The sequence below is a fragment of the Giraffa tippelskirchi genome, chromosome 6, assembly GCF_054371585.1.
Source record: "Giraffa tippelskirchi isolate mGirTip1 chromosome 6, T2T-mGirTip1v1.2.pri, whole genome shotgun sequence".
NCBI classification, from domain to species: domain Eukaryota; kingdom Metazoa; phylum Chordata; class Mammalia; order Artiodactyla; family Giraffidae; genus Giraffa; species Giraffa tippelskirchi.
The window spans coordinates 65666014-65684353 of NC_137280.1; the positions used below are offsets into that span (position 1 = coordinate 65666014).

At 39.2% G+C, this 18340-nt stretch overlaps 1 long non-coding RNA gene across 1 annotated transcript in view; it reads right to left on the minus strand.

Annotated features, from left to right (window-relative positions):
* Window positions 1-3374: 3374 nt before the first annotated feature.
* Window positions 3375-18340, minus strand: part of LOC145511205 (uncharacterized) — an 82664-nt gene continuing 67698 nt past the window's right edge. The window contains exons 3-4 of the long non-coding RNA XR_014057632.1: window positions 6838-6947; window positions 3375-3655 (exon numbers count right to left, since the gene is read on the minus strand). This is a non-coding gene — a long non-coding RNA (uncharacterized LOC145511205). The remainder of the gene's footprint in view (window positions 3656-6837; window positions 6948-18340) is intronic.

Here is an 18340-nt window from a genome sequence, read left to right on the forward strand (position 1 = left end):
CAGCAGCCCTTTCCCCACATTGGGCCAGCTGGGAGCTTATCTGTGGCATCTTGCTTTCAAGGAACGGTTTCCCACTGTCTGCTTAAGAGAACAGAGATGAACCACCAACATGGGAACCTCACTGCATATTGACAGGAGAAAAAAGTCATGAAAGAGAAAGGCTAGGAGGCTTCGTTATATACAAGAGGGATCTATTCTGTTAACATACCTGTAGTAGAAGATACTAAAATATCCATTGTCCAATTAACTGAATAAGCAGTGTTCTTCTTCCTAGTTGGTCTCCGGAATCTCTCTTGATCCTAATTCCCATATGTATGTCCATGACCACTGCCCTTCTTTAAGTCCTATTCAGACAACACTAGAGGCTTGCTTCTCAGCAGATGATGTCTCCAAACCACTGTTGCTTCCTTCTAATGCAGCCTTATTATTGCAATCAGAGTGGTCCCTTTGGAAAAGTAACCTGTCCATTGTCCTCCTACCCATAAAACTCTCCTATGGCCACATACTACCCTCAAGGTCCAGCTTGAGACCCAAAACCTATTATTTAAGTCTTCCATGAAATAGCTTCTGCTGACACCATTACCTAAGCTTTCAACTCTCTGCCGCATATACCTTATACCAGAGTCACAGAATACACATGGACAGCTCTTTCTTAGTCTGTGTCCACATCTGCTTTGGAGAAGTTGAACGAAAGCCTTTAAGAGGAAATAATAGTCATCACATGCATGGCAGTCCCAGGATCTGCAGGCACAGATCCTAAAAGAGATGTGCAGAAGCTATGTTACCTTTTGTGATCCAGGTTGTATATCTCATAGCGTCACTTATGTAGCATTCTATTAGTTGTATTCACAGAGGTCTGTCCAGTTTCAAGGGGAGGGAACACTGATACTACTTCTTGATAAGGGTTAAGGGAGGCGGCATGATTCTGGAAGAGCATCACAGACTAGTAGCATTATTGAAGCCATTTCTGTAAAACCCAATTTGCTACAGAGAAGGAGTACAGATTACTCTTTTAAGAAGCTTGCCTAAGAAAGGGATAGAAAGATAAAAGAACAAAGCAGGATCAAAGTAAATGTTTCTTTGACCTGGACATATAAATGCACCACTGGCAACAGGAGCAGTTTGGAAGCAAACCCAACTGCCTGCTTAAGAGATTGAATTTTTTCCCAAAGTTTGCACTTTTAACCACCTTGCTAAACAGCAAGTGTCCCCAAACTATAACCTGTAGATCAACTACAGACCACTGCCTGTTTTTGTAAGCCTGCAAGCTAAGAACTTTTTTTTTTTTTTAATTTTCACTGGCATGTGTTTGATTTACAATGTAAGTGTCAGGTGTAGAGCAAAGTGAATCATGATACATATATAGTGATATATATATTTGTGTGTGTGTATGTATATATATCAGAGAAGGCAATGGCACCCCACTCCAGTACTCTTGCCTGGAAAATCCCATGAACGGAGGAGCCTGGTAGGCTGCAGTCCATGGGGTTGCTAAGAGTCGGACACGACTGAGCGACTTCACTTTCACTTTTCACTTTCATGCATTGGAGAAGGAAATGGCAACCCACTCCAGTGATCTTGCCTGGAGAATCCCAGGGATGGGGGAGCCTGGTGGGCTGCTGTCTATGGGGTTGCACAGAGTCAGACACAACTGAAGCAACTTAGCAGCAGCATATATATATATATACTTCCTTAGATTCTGTTCCCATGTAGGCTATTACAGAATATGGAGTAGAGTCCGTGCTATATAGTAGGTCCTTGTTGGTTATCTATTCCATGTGTTGAAAAATGTGGTGAGAGTAGACACCCTTGTCTTGTTCCTGATCTTAGAGAGAATGCTTTCAGCTTTTCACTGTTGAGTATGATGTTAGTTATGGGTTTGGCATATATGGCCTTTATTATGTTGAAGTAAATTTCCTCTGTGCCCACTTTCTGAAGAGTTCTATCATGAATCAGTGTTGAATTTTGTCAAAAGCTTTTTCTGTATTTGTTGAGATGATAATATAGTTTTCATTCTTCAGTTTGTTAACGTGGTATATCACACTGATTTGCAGATATTGAAGAATCCTGTATCCCTGGGATAAATCCCACTTAATTATGGTGTGTAATTCATTTAATATATTGTTAGATTTGGTTTGCTAGCACTGTAAGTATTTTTGTCTCTGTTCATCAGTGATATTGGCCTCTAATTTTCATTTTTTATGGTATCCTTGTCTGGCTTTGATATCAAAGTGACAGTGGCCTCATAGAATAAGCATAGAAGTGTTCCTTCCTCTTGGAAGTTTTAGGATAGGTGTTAACTTTTTCTAAGTGTTTGTTAGAATTCAGCAAGTGTTTGTTAGAATTCACCTGTGAAGACATCTGGTCTTGGACTTTTGCTTGGTAGAAGAATTAAATCACTCTAGATTTCAGTACTTGTGATAGGTCTGTTCATATTTTCTATTCTCTATTTCTCTTCAGTCTTGAAGGTTGTTCCTTTCTAAGAATTTATCCATTTCTTCTAGGTTGCCCATTTTGTTGGCATATAATTGTTCATAGTAGTCTCTTATGATCGTTTGTATTTCTGTGTAATTTTTCCTCTTTCATTTTTAATTTTATTGATTTGAGCCCTCTCCCTTTTCATCTTGATTCTAACCAAAGGTTTATCACCTCCTCAAAAGAGCTTTCCACTCTAGTTTCTTCTCCAGAGTATGTGCAAGATAAGCTTGTAAAAGATAAACCCAATCATCCTTCAGTGACTTTATAGTGTTCACCAGAAATCAAAATATCTTAAGTATGGACACACAGACCTTTTAGATATTGCTTGAAAGTCCCCTTTCTAACCTTAAGTCCTTCTCTCCTTCCCCAAGGATAGTCCCAGTAAATGCTCCGTTCCTGACACAAAACAGGGCCCCTTCCTTAGTCTTCTCTTTGTCTAGGATGCTCCATGTTTTTACATGAAACTCCTCCTCCTTTACTTCAAGATTCAGCTCAAATATGAACCTCTGGGAAACCTTCCCCAAGGCTCCCCAGGGAGAGCTTATGGTTCTGTCCACTCTGGTTCCTGTCTCTGTGGCCCTGCTTGGCCATGTGACTCTCCTGGTGTGTGTTCCGTGTCTCTAACTCTCTCTCTTGTTCTCTCTGCCTCTCATGGGAACATAATGCATATATAGTCTTCCTGTGTCCAATTTGCCTTTGCCCTCCTGTTCAATTACACTGGGTCATGTTTCATACCGGCAGCAATTTATTATTCTTTCTGAATCCTCAATCCTGAATATATCTCCTGGAACACAATTTTTGTTGGAAAGAAAAAGGAGAAGGAGAGGAAGGGGGTAAAGAAGAGAATAAATACAGGAAAGCACTGTCTGTAGAAGTGAGTGAAATTGAGTCAGCAATGACCATGGAAATGCTTTTTAATGGCTACAGCACCTGTGCTGAATGGTCAGCACCACTCAGCCAGGGAAATTGATCCGAGAAATGATGATGCCCCAAGAGGCCACCGCAGTGGGTTGAATTGGTGGAGAAGATTTGTCATCTGAAGTCAAATTTCCTGGTTTCCTTCTTAATAGCTGTACAGCTTTGGGAAAATTGGGTATCTGCTGAGTGCTTCCACTTCCTCATCTGCCCTCTGGGATAATACTATATTTACCTTGATTTTTAAATTTTAAAATATCACCTTAAAGATAGATAAATGTGAGAAATATTTGTTTAGATCAGAGCCCAGTACATTGAAAATAATCAAAGCTCAGTTCAGTTCTATGTAAAAACTATAAGCAATGCTAAGATAATCAGACTGAGTCATCTCAAAAGTCTTTTCGCAATTGAGAAAACAGGCCCAGGAAGCGGGAGGAGAATAAGCCCTTCTTAATCAAAATCCAGAAGCAGTGGATTTTGGTGACTTCCCAGAAGTCACTGCAGCTAAAGGAGCAGTGAGGAAGATAGGAAAGGACTAGGGAGAAGAGGACAGGGTTAGTAATTAATAATTGTTACAAAGCAGAAAGCATGTGCCAAGAGCTATTTCATCTGCTCCTCCTAGCATCCACCAGCGAAGGTGACATTATTCCAGCTTTGCAGATGTGGAAATCGAGGAAGTGACCACTTAGTAGAGACAGGAGAACATATTCACTAGTGCTGCCTTAAAGCCTTTTTTAGACAGACTAGCCTGTGAAGACACGAACCCCATACCTGCTATAGAGTGCCAAACACTGGTGGGGAAAAAAATGACCAACAATGCAGTGAGTAATGGGAATACAGCCTCTGAGTTAAGAGAAACATTATTCTAAGTCATTGTTGTAATAATTAAAAGGGAGAGTGGATTGTAAACTACAAGTTGCTTCAAAAAAAAGAACATAAATTGATAGTTGGGCTAGTTGCATAGTCCTGGTTTAGATGTTGAAATGCACTAGCTTTGAATAGCTTCTTTGAAATGCTCAAGGGAGACAACAAAGTGTAAACTGCTTTGAGAAGATTTTCTTTTCTATTTTTTTCTTTTGCATCTCTCAAAACTTTTAAAAAGTAGCTTTAGGGAAACTCAACAGTTGGCTTAGAAACCATTTTTTTAAAGCTCGTTACGCATATACTTTCTGAATATTATTCATAATTATTCTTGTCTCCATCATTTACAAGCCCTTAAAGCATCAGAGTTATCACTCTCCTTCTAAAAGACAGTTACTGGTTTCTCAATCCTCTTAGGAAAGTGTCCTCAAACCTATGCATGTGGAGAATTGCCAGAATACAGCTTTAGGGGGATTTGTAAGTTATACCAGAATAATGTGTATCAGAGGTCCAATACCTGATGCTCTGAGGTGAAGCGGATGTAATAACAATAATAGAAATAAAGTTCACCATCAATGCAATGCACTTGAATCATCCCCAAATTATCTCCTAGCCCCCGGGCTCCATGGAAAAATTATCTTCCACAAAACCGGTCCTGGTGCCAAAAAGGCTGGGGACCACTGATGTATATGGAGTTATCTTTGAGACTAAGATCAAATTATGTTTACTCCATTACTGAATTCCCAAGAGTGTATGTGCAAAGTCATTTCAGCAGTTCTTGGTCCTGACCTCCAGTAATACCTTAAAAGTATAAGTTTTTTTTAAGTTTCTGTTTTTTCTGGAGACTTCAGTTAATGACAGTTTCACATATATCCCTCTATTCCCTGGTGGCTCAGATGGTAAAGAATCTGCCTGCACTTCAGGAGACCCAGGTTCAATCCCTGAGTTGGGAAGATCCCCTGGAGAAGGGAACGGCTACCCACACCAGTATTCTTGCCTGGAGAATTCCATGGACAAAGGAGCCTGGCAGACTACAGTCCACGGGGTCACAAAAAGTTGGACATGACTGAGCGACTAACTCTCTCACACACACACACACACACAAACGTTAAGAGCTAAGGCTACATAGGACAAATTCAGCAGCTGTCTATAAGTAAGGAAGTTACAAGGGATACCAAGATTTGAACCGTTTGAATGGTTTCACACGTAATACTTCTTCAGGTTCTTGTGAGGTCCTGATATGAATCGTGGCAGAGTATCCATATCATACCCTCAGTGGTATTGACAACTCTAGACACAATGGCTCGAAATAAACAAGAAAAACCTTGTTGCACCTAGTGCCTTAGTGCTCACTCCTAGGGCCACTGGTACTAAGGTTAGGGTCTTGAGGGCTAGAACTGGTTGCAAGTTTTTTTTCCTGGAAGGATGAAAATGAGGAGCTTAGAGAAAGTGGACAGTGAATAAAGGGAACCGAACTCAATTGTGTGCAAGGAGGCTGTGGGTTATAATGTTTTGAGAAATCTTTGAGTGGGAAACCGGGGTCTTTGACTGTAGAATATATGGTATGCTCCTGGGTTTCATGGGCTAAACGGCTCAAGTCCAGAATAGGTCTATTTTTTCTCCATTTTTGGTTTCTTCTTTATGTCTTTGAGTCAGTGGAAAACGGCCAAAGTAATCTCTACACTTTTTTTCAAATACTCTTTTTTCTGTTTCACCACTATGATAATCTTCCTATAATATGTAATTATGATAAAGAATTTTCTAGCTAGAAGCTATTGACACAAAGACTTGAGTTTTTCAACCTGTGGGACCACATACCTTAGAGGGCCACTTAGGAACAATAAATACAAGAAGAAAAATATAGCACATGTCAGACAGTGGAATCTAGATATTTGGGAACTAGCCAAATTGTGATAAATATTGTAGCCTATTTTAATCAGTAGTGTAAAAAAAAAAAAAGTTGTTTGAGGAGATATAATAAACCTTCATAAGCTACAAATATATATAGATAACTATGAAATAACAGTTGAATATTTATCCTATCAATCAATATATATTAAAACATCTATTTGCAAATAGAAGCTTTCTACAAAGAGTTAGTAGGATTTATATGAAAAACAATGGTATTTATAATGAAGGTGAAAGTGAAAGAAGCTGAGTTGTGTCCGACTCTTTTCGACCCCATGGACTATACAGTCCATGGAATTCTCCAGGCCAGAATACTTTCCCTTCTCCAGGGGATCTTCCCAACCCACAGATGCAACCCAGGTCTCCTGCATTGCAGGTGGATTCTTTACCAGCTAAGCCACAAGGGAAGCTTTGGGGTTCAAATCCTAGGTCTGCCGCCTACAAGGTGTTTGGTTTGGTGTCAGATAAGCCATCATAACCTCTTAGCCTGTTGATTCTCTTATAGAAGGGTGAAGATTTAAACTGAATATGCACAAACATAATGTGTTTATAATAATCCTGAAACCCAGTGGGCATTCAATTGGAATTAGCTTTTTTACATTCAAATTCTCTCTACTTGGCTTTCCATGGATGTTAAGTATCAATAACAAGTCAACAAAAAGAAAATATACTCACTGGTTGGTTCAGTTGAATGTGGTCCTGAAGTTCTAAGAAGCCATGAAGGTTAAATGTTGTAATCTACAGTTAACATGCAAGGATGTTGTCTATTGATGAAGAGAAAGCCACTGTTTATATAAATGGGGCAGCAGAGAGAATTTATTAATAGAGAGGTTTTCTATAATCTCTGTGCAGTTCTAGAGTTTGAGGAACTAAAACAGAGAACAAATTGAAATTATATTGATTTCCCTCCAAATTCACTCAGATCAAAGAGAAAAACAATAATTTTCTTGAGCAACTCTTATAGCTGGACACAGTCTTCAGACCCAAGAGGCTTAAACTCTCATGAGAGAGACTAATACATAACACCTAAGATGCACAGCTATTGAGAAAGCATACATAGAAGTGGAGGAAGTCGGCTCAAGGAATCATGTATTCTGACCCTGGCCACACAGAAACTTTCAATTTATGAAGGAATATCAACAAATAAGACCCTTGAAAGTCTCACAAGCCATCAGCTGCTGCCTCCTGAATACACTGTCCCCAGGTTTCACGCTGGTGTCCTCTTCCATGGCTACTAAGAAGCATTCTGATTGGAGAGGAAGAAGACCCAACCTCATGTGCATCCTCCTCTCCCCCGTGAAGTGGCTTTGTCACCAGCATAGTGACAGGGACCTCACTACCTCTCCGGCTCTTCACAGTGCTTGGCTTCTTGTGGGCTCTACCTGCTGGTACTTTTTAGGCTCCTGAGCTATCAAAGATGAGAAAGGCCTATATGCAGTCTAACTATGTGCAAGCAAGCGTTTCCCAACCAGCTCCAGTGTGTCTGTGCAAGTATTTACATCTATACATAAACAGATATACTTTGGGGCTTCCCTGGTGGCTCACTGGTAAAGAATCCGCCTGCCAATGCTGGAGAGATGGGTTCAATCCCTGGATTGAGAAGATCCCCTGGAGAAGGAAACAGCAACCCACTCCAGTATTCTTGCCTGGGAAATCCTATGGATAGAGGAGCCTGGCAGGCTACGGTCCATGGTGTCGCAAAAGAGTTAGACACAACTTAATGACTAAACAACATCTATATTTCTATAAGGGATATGTAGCTCAAGTTAAATAAAAATAACTTATAAATTCTATAAAGCCAAGTGACTCTCACTAAATATTTCCAATGATTGTACTGAATTCTTCACTATAGCTAACCTATGACAACTGACAAATGAAAACTACCAACTAATGCTCATTTATGTTAATAAATAGAAAAAAAAAATCCAACAAACTTGGTTGGAACTTTTCTCATTTAAAGACATTGAGTGCTTTCTTTTATGAACTGGATCGTAGTTTTCAAATATTGGGAGAATATGTCTTTACTTTTTGTGCAACTCAGATGAAATGCCTATAGATGTGACATTTTACCTTTAGTTTGTATTATATTTTCTATCACTTTCATAAGGCAATACAATCAACAAAGAGTAAACCAAAAAAACCCAATAAACCAAACTTTGATTAGTGGTATTTGCCGATTTTCATTGCATAAATACTTGCATCTGGCAGATATTAAGCTATAAAATGATCCCACTGAATGGGAAAAGATGTCAGTAGCACAGTTATTTTATAATAGTTCCACCATGGAGGTGCAATAGCTAATAATATCATTATCCTAAAGAGACTAGATCATAAATGATTTTGAGTATTTTATTTTAATGTAACATGTTAAATGTGCAGTCTCTATGGTTTGTCAATGGTGCAGTGTTTCTTTTTAATTTTTTATTGGAGTATAGTTGCTTTACAATGTTGTGTTGGTTTCTGCTATACAGCAAATTGAATCAGCCATACATACACGTATATCTCCTATTTTTGGATTTCCTTCTCATTTACATCACCACAGAGCATTGAGTGGAGTTCCCTGAGCTATGTAGCAGGTTCTCATTAGTTATCTATTTTATAACTATCACAAATGATTCTGTTTAAGACAAGTTCCCAAAATTTCTGAAAATAAAACCATCATCTCTTAAATTCCACATGGGCTCCAATACACAACTGCATATATAAACCCTAGGATTCAAACTGTTCATTTTACAGATGAGAAACTGAGGCCCTAGGAAGAAATAAAAATGGTCCAAATTTCAGTAACTTCACCATTTTAGGTTTAGTGAGCAGAGCTATGGATTTGATTCTCATTACTACTTACTCTGTCTTCCTAAGCAGTTTGATTCTCCAAACCTCAGCAGCCTTTTTGTATTTTATAGAATGATAGTTTCAAAATGTTAATAATTCCAAAATAATAGGAATTAAAAAATTATAGGGGATAAAGTATATTCCAAGTTACATACTTAGCTGATATTTAGAAAGTGCTTCATCATTAAATAGTTATCATTTGTTGTTGTTTAGTCACTAAGTCATGTCCAATTCTTTGCCCACCAGGCTCTTCTGTCCATGGGATTTTCCAGGCAAGAATACTGAAGTGGGTTGCCATTTCCTTCTCCAGTAATAATTATTAGTAATAGAAGGTTACTACACTCAATGAAGGCAACTTGAATCCTAGTTCCACATGACAACCCTTCAGATACCTATAGACAGTTCTCACATTCCACTAAATAAAAATCACTCAACTGCACAACCCAAGTTCTTTCAAAATCTCAATATTCAACTTGTGCTAGGCTTAGCACTTGGTGCTAGTAATACAACTTCTAACTAGAGCAGTTTTCCTCTTTGACCATCTACAATTAAAAGTATCTTGAATGAGGGTTTATTTGGTTTTGCTTTTGGTCCACAACTAAAATTATTAATAGGTTCAGATCTGAGCAGCATTTCAAGAATAACGTTAACAAACAGAGTGTGTCACGAGGAGGTTTTCATGATAATGGTTCTAGAAACCCTCGTACTTCCAGAGAGAACTAAAGGAAGGGGGCCTGTTTGTCCTGGAGGGAGAAGATTTGAAAAGAATTAGATGCAAAATCACATAAAACAGAGCTTATATGACTATTTGACGCTCCCTGTAATCCCAACTTGCCATTTGTGTTCTCATTGGGCTTTTGTGAAAGTATAATGAAATACTGAATGAGAGAATGCACAAGAGTATAAGCCACATATAATATAAGCACTGCTTAAATGAAATTGGACTGTTTGCTATAGGTTCTTGACCGTGAATTTCCTCATTGGTGATAATGGGATGACAGCAACCTCTTCAACAGGTTGTTATAAAAATTACTTATTTAACAGAAACACTTGGCACATGACAAACACTTGATAAATGGTTGTTATCTTTATTCTTGTTCTCCAGCTTTCTAACTTTCTAACTAGCTGACCAATCACTTGAGTCCCTCAAAGAACTGAGGGGAAACAGGGCAAGAGCTGGACAGTATGTTCCAGGGATCTTTGTGCAGCTGAGTAAGTTACATACTGGAAGCTCGGGCTTTATAAAAAGTTTTTGAAAGGAATAAGGGGGATTCATAGAAAAGTATTGTTGGTGAAAGTGACATAAGCTTAAACAGCCTAATGTGATTCCTACTTCTTTAGACCTATAATGAATTTCCAAACAACTCAAAATATTATGGGAAAGACTTATAAAAAGCTAGTGAGAAAGTATATACCAATGTCCATACATGGGTCTGAGATATTTGGGAAGAGTAACAAGGGAATTGCACGTAAAAACTTGAAAAATTACCTCCTAATATCTATCCTCTGACAATGTGTTCACCTAAAAGACTATTTTTGATCCTAATAGGTAGATGAAGGTATGTGCTAATTCTGGCCAAAGTGATTAAGGCAGAATTATTTCCTAGAATTTCTTCCAAGATTCCCTTAAGAGAGTCAACAAGGGTTTTTTTGTTTGCTTGTTTTTCACCTTTTAAGAAGTCTTTCTTTGGCCTACTACTAGGAACTGAAGCCTGGAGTTTCACCAGCAGCATTCTGGGAATAGGAAGTGACTATAGGAATGGAAGGCATGAAGTGGATCCAAACAGGGAGTGTTGCCACTTACCAGATGGTCACCATCCTACACTGAACTGTACGACTTCCTTTTACATGACAGAGAAAGGTACTCTATCCAGTTTCCTACCCCTGTAACAATATCAGACATGTTCAATAGTAAGGGAAAGAACTCAACACTTTCCCTAATGTTTGAGTCCTAGTATATTAAGACAAAGCTAACAAAATCTCTAATAGGCAGGGGTGCCCCAAGCGATATGAGTTCATTAATAACTAACAGTAGGGAATTTGACTTCCAAGCCTGTGAATACTGATCAAGTTTCTTAAGGGTCTGTATAAAAAAATATAACAACTGTCACTACAAATGTTGAAACTGAGATCCAAAGAGGAGAAATGACATTTCCAAGTTCAACTGATACTAACACAGTATCCAGGTTTGGGAGCCTCATTTCTGTGTTCCTCTCATTATATCATGCTGTCCTTAAAAGACGTGAAATACTCACTCACTACAAGTATCTATTTTTGTCTATTTTCCTAAACCATGGAATCACAATGACTGTATTCACTTGAAAACTATGGCAGAAAATGTAAATTTACTTGAGTCAGTCTATTCTTAATGCATTCAGAGATTACAAATGATCTTTTTTTCTTTGAGTATCCTGAAAAGAATCCCAACCTTATTTAGCAAATAGGAACTAGAGAGAAGATGTAGACAGGCCATGGCAGAAACCCCATTTTTTTTATCTTCAAGTTGAACCCCTCATCTCCCCACATTCCTAAACTGAGGGATGAGTCTGTACTTGACAAATGGCTGCCTGGTAGAGAGGCCCCCCCCATCATTACCCAAATCCACTTAGAAGAGGAATGCACCCTCAAGAATGGGGCCCGGTGAAAAGAGCTTAGAGACAGTCTGGGCTGAAGCAGGGTCCTTCTGATTCCATTTATCAGTGGTGTGGTGATGTCTTTTTAAGTGGCTTCCTTCAGTCTTGGCAGGAGCTCAGAGAGCCACCAGCGTAGGAGGAAATGCCACCCACAGCCTCCATGAGGCTCCTCAAGGAGGGGGCACAGCTGGAGCCAGGCCTTGCTGAGACCAGGCTGCGCCAGGGAAGAAGAGAGAAACATGCTGACTCACGCCTTTGGCCACCTCCAAATTATTAGGAATTTCCTGAACCAGGGATTGCACATACACTTATTTTTTTCTGGGTTTTCTAAAAAAGAGAGAAAAAAGAATTCACTACCATGAAAGTGTTAGGGACATCATACACACACATATTTTTCAATAGCCCTACACATCCGCTTTCCAGCCTTCTCTTCTCTACTGTGTTACCTAGGAGGCTGATGTCATATATACTGCATCAGTGGGCTCTGTTGCCATCAAGCGACCAGCTGACTTTGGCCAGCTGGAAACACCAGTAAAGAGATCAGAAGGGCTGGAAAGAAGTTTGGTCAAACTACTTAATACTGCAGTCTTCTTTCTATTAGATCCCCATAGGTTGGTTGAGCCCCTTTTCCAGTAGTCAGGCCCTATCAAGCAATATTAATGGAGCAAATGATCATGGTCCATCTTCTCTATTATCTGTTGAAGTCTTAGTAAGACTGTCAATTGAGGGGCATACGATAGGCACATGATCTAAACTAGGCCAATGAAATTTTTTTTTTTCTCTTGGGAAGCCTGGTGATGATAGAGACGGAGAAAGAGTTGGAACTGACTGATGCCTATGTTTGAGCCTCTTCACCACCACCAAAAAAAAAAGTCCATTGGTTCCTTAGATTCCAAGAGCTACACACTGGTTTTCTATTCTTTTTATTTTTTTTAAGTCCTGGTTATTCAGTGTTTCCTTAAGTTTTTTGATCCATCCACATTCAATCAAAAAGAAAGCTATAACTGAAGAAATTAAAGCTCAGAGCATTGTAGCAACACGTCCAAAGTCACACAGCTAGTAATTAGAAATCATGGGATTCAAATTCAGGTTTGTTTCCAATGTAAAACACTGCTTACAGGAAGGCAAGACCTATGTACACAAAGACATGAAAAAATGAATCTTGCTATTAAAAACTGAGAAAGCTCATGGAAAATGTCTGCCCAGTGCCCAGTTACAGGGAAGTAAACAAAATAAAGAGCAATTTAGAAAGTTTCCATGACCAATAGAATTCTATCTGATACAGTGTATGCCCTCCTGAAGAAAAACTAATTATCGGTATATGAATCTATGGTCATTTTCAGAGGAGAGTTCTTTCTCATATAGGGTTCTTTCTTATATTTTTCACTGCTTGCTCTCTCTTCTGAGAGTAACTGGATAAGGAAGCATGTATTTATATATTACTGACAATGGGATTTTGTAGTATATGGTACCTGATATAGATTGAATGTGTGTTCCCCAAAATTTATGTGAGGGAATTAGGAGGTGGGGCCTTTGGCTCTGCCCTCATAAATGGGATTAGGATCTTACACAAAATGACCCAGAGAATAACTTTGCCCCTTTCACTGTGTGAGTACACAAATGAGAAGGTACTATCTATGAACAAGAAAATGGGCCTTCACAAGACAACAAACTTGCCAGCACACTGATCTTGGACTTTCCAACCGTCAGAACATCAAGAAATAAATTTCTGTTGCCTGTTAAGCTATCCAGTTTATAGTGTTTGTTTTATTATAGTAGCTGAACAGACTAAGGCAATATCTTTTTAATTCTTACAGTTATCCTGTGCAGAAGTCATTTCTGTCCTACTTTTCAGGAAATAAAGGCATCATTGCCCAAAGTCATATCATTGTAAAAGAGAGAGCAGGACCTTGGAGTTTGGACCATGTTTTAAAGAGCACTTGTCAGCAAGGATGCTATCTCACAGGCATCCCTGAGACAACCACAAAAATACTACCCCGATTGAGAACCTTAAAATTACACAGGCCTATGAACATATATCTCTATCCCATTTTTCTTCTTAAAGCTCTACTTCATTCTTTCTTTTTTCCTACGTGCAACAACATCTTTGTTGCTGTCTTTAAGATGTGATAGATGGGTAAATCTAGCAGAAGATTGGATGTAACATCCTAAATAAGGAAAGTGTTAGTTGCTCAGTGGTATTCAACTCTTTGCGACCCCACCAGGCTCATTTATCCATGGAATTCTCCAAGAAAGAGAACTAGAGTGGGTTGCCATGCCCTTCAGGGGATCTTCCTGACCCAGGGATTGAACCCTGGTCTCCAGCATTACAGGTAGATTCTATACCATTTGAGTCACCAGGGAAGCCCCATCTATTAACACCCTCACATAATGTAAAAGCCCAGTCACTAAATATTTGAGTATATAATATATTCCTGACAGTGTCCTAGTCATTGTGAATAAACTGATACATTCTGGCTTTTATTTTTTAAAAAATCACATTTAAGCAAGTGAAAAAGCTTTTTTAAAATGTACTCAGATATGCTATATACAATATCTGTAAGATAACTTTGACTTTAAAAATTAACTGATGGATTTTCAACAAATGGTGCTGGGACAACTGGATGTCCTCATGTAAAGACTAAAGCGGAACCTCACCCTCACACCATACATAGGTCTATTATCCATTAAGTTAATTACTAACTCAAAAAAGCTGAAAATATAAAACTTATAGAAGAAAACACAGGAGGTAATCTTCATGACTTTAGGTGATGGTTTCCTACATACGAGCTTCCCAGGTAGGTCAGACTGTAAAGAATCCACCTGCAATGCAGGAGACCTGGGTTCAATCCCTGGGTTGGGAAGGTCCCCTGGAGAAGAGAATGGCAACCCACTCCAGTATTCTTACATGTATCACCAAAAGCACTAGCAATGAAGAAATATTGACTAATTAGACCTCATCAAAAGTAAAATCTTTTGTGCTTCAAATAATGCATCAAGAAAGTGAAAAGATAACCCACCAAATGGAGGAAAATGCTTGCAAATCATATGCCTGATGAAAGACTTGTATTCAGAATATATAAAGAGCTCTCACATTTTAGGTCATTTTTTAAACTTGTGTTTTCTTCTTTCCCTGAGAGCAATTTTTAAGATGGGTAAAGAATTTGAATAGACATTCCTTCAAAGAAGACATGCATATGACCAGTAAACACACATGAAAAAGGTGGACAACATTAATCATTAGCAATATGTAAACCCTAACCATAATGAAATACCACTTCTTTCCCACCAGCATGGCTATTTAAAAAACAACAAAAAAAGACAACGTGTTGGCAAAGATTTGGAGAAACTGGAACCTTGGTACTCTGCTGGTGAACTGTAAAATTGTGCAGCCACCGAGGACAACAGTTTGGCAGTTCCACTTTTAGGCAGATACTCCAAAATGAAAACATATGTCTACAGGAAAAGAATATTCATAGCAGCATTATTCACATTAAGAGTTTGGGATTGACATGTACACGCTACTCTACTTAAAATGGATAAGCAATAAGGAACTGCTGTAGAGCACTCAACATTATGTAAACAACCTAAATGGGAAAGGAAGTTGAAAAACAATGGATATATGTATATGTATAACTGAATCACTTTGCTGTACACCTGAAACTAACACAACATTGTTAATCAATTATACTCTAATAGAAAATGTAAAGTGAAAAAACAAAAACAAAAACAGGTAGCCAGCATAACCATCAACAGATGAATCTATGAACAAATTAGGGTACGTCCCTACAACAGAATATTATTAAACCATAAAAAAATAAATTACTGGTACAGGTTACAATGTGGATGAAGCTTGAACACATGCTAAGTGAAAGAAATTCTTCACAAAAGACCACATACATATGATGCCATTTATATGCCATGCCCAGAAAAGCCAATTCCATAGAAACAGACAGTGGATTAATGGTTACTAGAGGCTGGGAGAAAAACGAAATAGGGACTGATTACTAATGTGTGTGAGCCTTCTTTCAGGAGTGATGAAGTTTAATTAAGTAGAGTTGATGATTACAACCAGATATATCACATATATATAATCTGAATATACCAAATATATCTGAGTATACCAAAAAGCACTGAAATGTACACTTTAAATGGGTGAATTTTATGGAAGGTAAAATACCTCAATGAAGTTGTTATTTAAAACAAAAACTGGTGGGGCATCCAAGTGCTCAGTCCCCATCATTGCTCCCATTGTATTAAATGATGGATGTGTGTGAACATTTTAGTAATAAAAAGGTTTTCATTATAACTGTGCATGTATATGTGTGTGCGTGTATGTGTGCTTTGAAAACTTGAAGCAAAAAAAAAGGCCTAGAACAAGAGTATAATGGTTCTGGGGTGCTCAGATCACTTGGGTTCAGATTATAACGCCACCACTTTCAAACTATAGAACCTCAGACAATGTTACTAACCTCTCCAAGTTCTGGATTCCTTATTAGTAAGTTGGAAAGAATAGTGGTTATCTTCTGTGTGTGCATGAGCGTATTCAATTAAGCAATGTTTGCAGTAGCTCAATTTATGTTAACAGTTATTATTTTCATGGTTATTATTATTTTTTCAATAGGCTGTGGACTTAATCTGAACCACCATGGAGTGGTGACCAAGACAAAGGGCCTCTCTCCCTTTCTGTTGACGTTCAATAGATGGCTGTCCCCTGCTGCTCATGTTTCTCTCCCTATTTCAACTTCTAGAACTAGCTCCAATCCCCACTATGCACCCCACAAGTCACTGGGGATTGTTTTGCTTTGGGGATGAACCCATGTAGGTGGAGGAGGGCTAGGGGCAGCTGAGCCCCACTACCATCCTCTCTCTCTTCCCACCTCCTCCGGCATCCAGAGATGGAAATCATCAGCAACACCTGGGATGTGCTTTTCCCTCATGTGACTTCCCAGGGGACTTCTGGAACAACCCTTTTGGTACATCTCTGAACTACACGTGATGCATATGATGTTTAATCAAAACAGTTCTGTCCTACTTTGGAAAGAGCAAAGTCAAAGTGATGAGGAGGGAACTGCAGTGGTGAGAAGGCAGAATCATCCTTGAAGCTCTTGGAAGAAAAGAAACAGAATGTAGACAAGCAAGTACCAAATGTGTTCCAGGAATGAACACTCTACCCATCACCAATGCTTCACATCCAGGCCCCTGACTCACCATGCCTGTGGCTCCTCACCCCTCCCACCTTTGGAGCCGGTGACCACCACTCAGACTGAGGGCCCAGACAACTCTACTCTCCCTCTGGTTGGGGGGCTGTAGAGCAGGGGAAGTCAAGGAGCACACCTCCTATCTCAAGTCTAAACTCCAAAAAGTGCAATTGTTAGTCGTTCAGTTGTATTCAAGTCTTTGCAACTCCATGGACTATAACCCATCAGGCTCCTCTGTCCATGGAATTCTCCAGCCAAAAATACTCATAAAAGGGAAACTTTTGTTCCTTGAGCACTTGTCCTGAGACAGGCCTAGAAGAAGTAAGTTACTGGGGAACCTAACTTAATGAAAGGGGATGAAAGGACAAATGTCTGTACAAGGGAGCCCTGTAGCTAGACATGGAGTAAAAAAGCTGCCTGTGAAAATCAGGGGTGGCTTCACAGGGGAAGCAGTTGTGGAGCTGCGAGGAGATTCCCACTGAGATTTAATGCCCCTTTACGGCCTCCCATATGTTATTTTATAGTATTTTATATGAATAAACTAATCTATTTTATATGAATGTGATATGTTGGTCGTTCAATCATGTCTAACTCTTTGCGATCCCATGGACTGTAGCCCACCAGGCTCCTCTGTCCATAGGAGTCTCCATGCAAGAATACTGGAGTGGGTTGCCATTCCATTCTCCAGGGTATCTTCCCAAGCCAGGGATCAAACTTGGGTCTCCCTCATTGCAGGTAGATTCTTTACTGTCTGAGCCACCAAGGAAGCCTATTTTATGTGAATAAGCTAATCTAAACTAGATAGCTTGAACCCACTTCAGCTCATGTCCAAAATCAGTCTTTTTCAACCTCACATAAATATTTATCTCTGTGGGGCTCCCCTGGAGGTATTTGAGAAAGGCTGTAAGAACCTTGGTAGGAATATTACATGACTGAGAGATGGGATTTACACACTGTCTTAGCAAGAGCACAGCCTCTTACCAGATCATTGACCATCAGCATCTATCTGGCTGAATACCTTATCTGCCTCCTGAGAAATCTATATGCAAGTCGAGAAGTAACAGTTAGAACCAGACATAGAATAACAGACTGGTTCCAAATTGGGAAAGGAGTACATCAAGGCTGTAGACTGCTTATTTAACTTATATGCAGAGTACATCAGGCTAGGATGGATGAAGCACAAGGTGGAATCATGATTGCAGGGAGAAATATCAATAACCTCAAATATGCAGATGACACCCCCTTATGGCAGAAAGTGAAGAGGAACTGAAGAGCCTCTTGATGAAAGTGAAAGAGGAGAGTGAAAAAGCTGGCTTAAAACTAAACATTCAGGAAACTAAGATCACGGCATCTGGTCCCATCACTTCATGGCAAATAGATGGGGAAACAGTGAAACAGTGAGAGACTTTATTTTGGGGGGCTCCAAAATCACTGTAGATGGTGACTGCAGCCTTGAAATTAAAAGACACTTGTTTCTTGGAAGAAAAGCTATGACCAGCCTAGACAGCATAT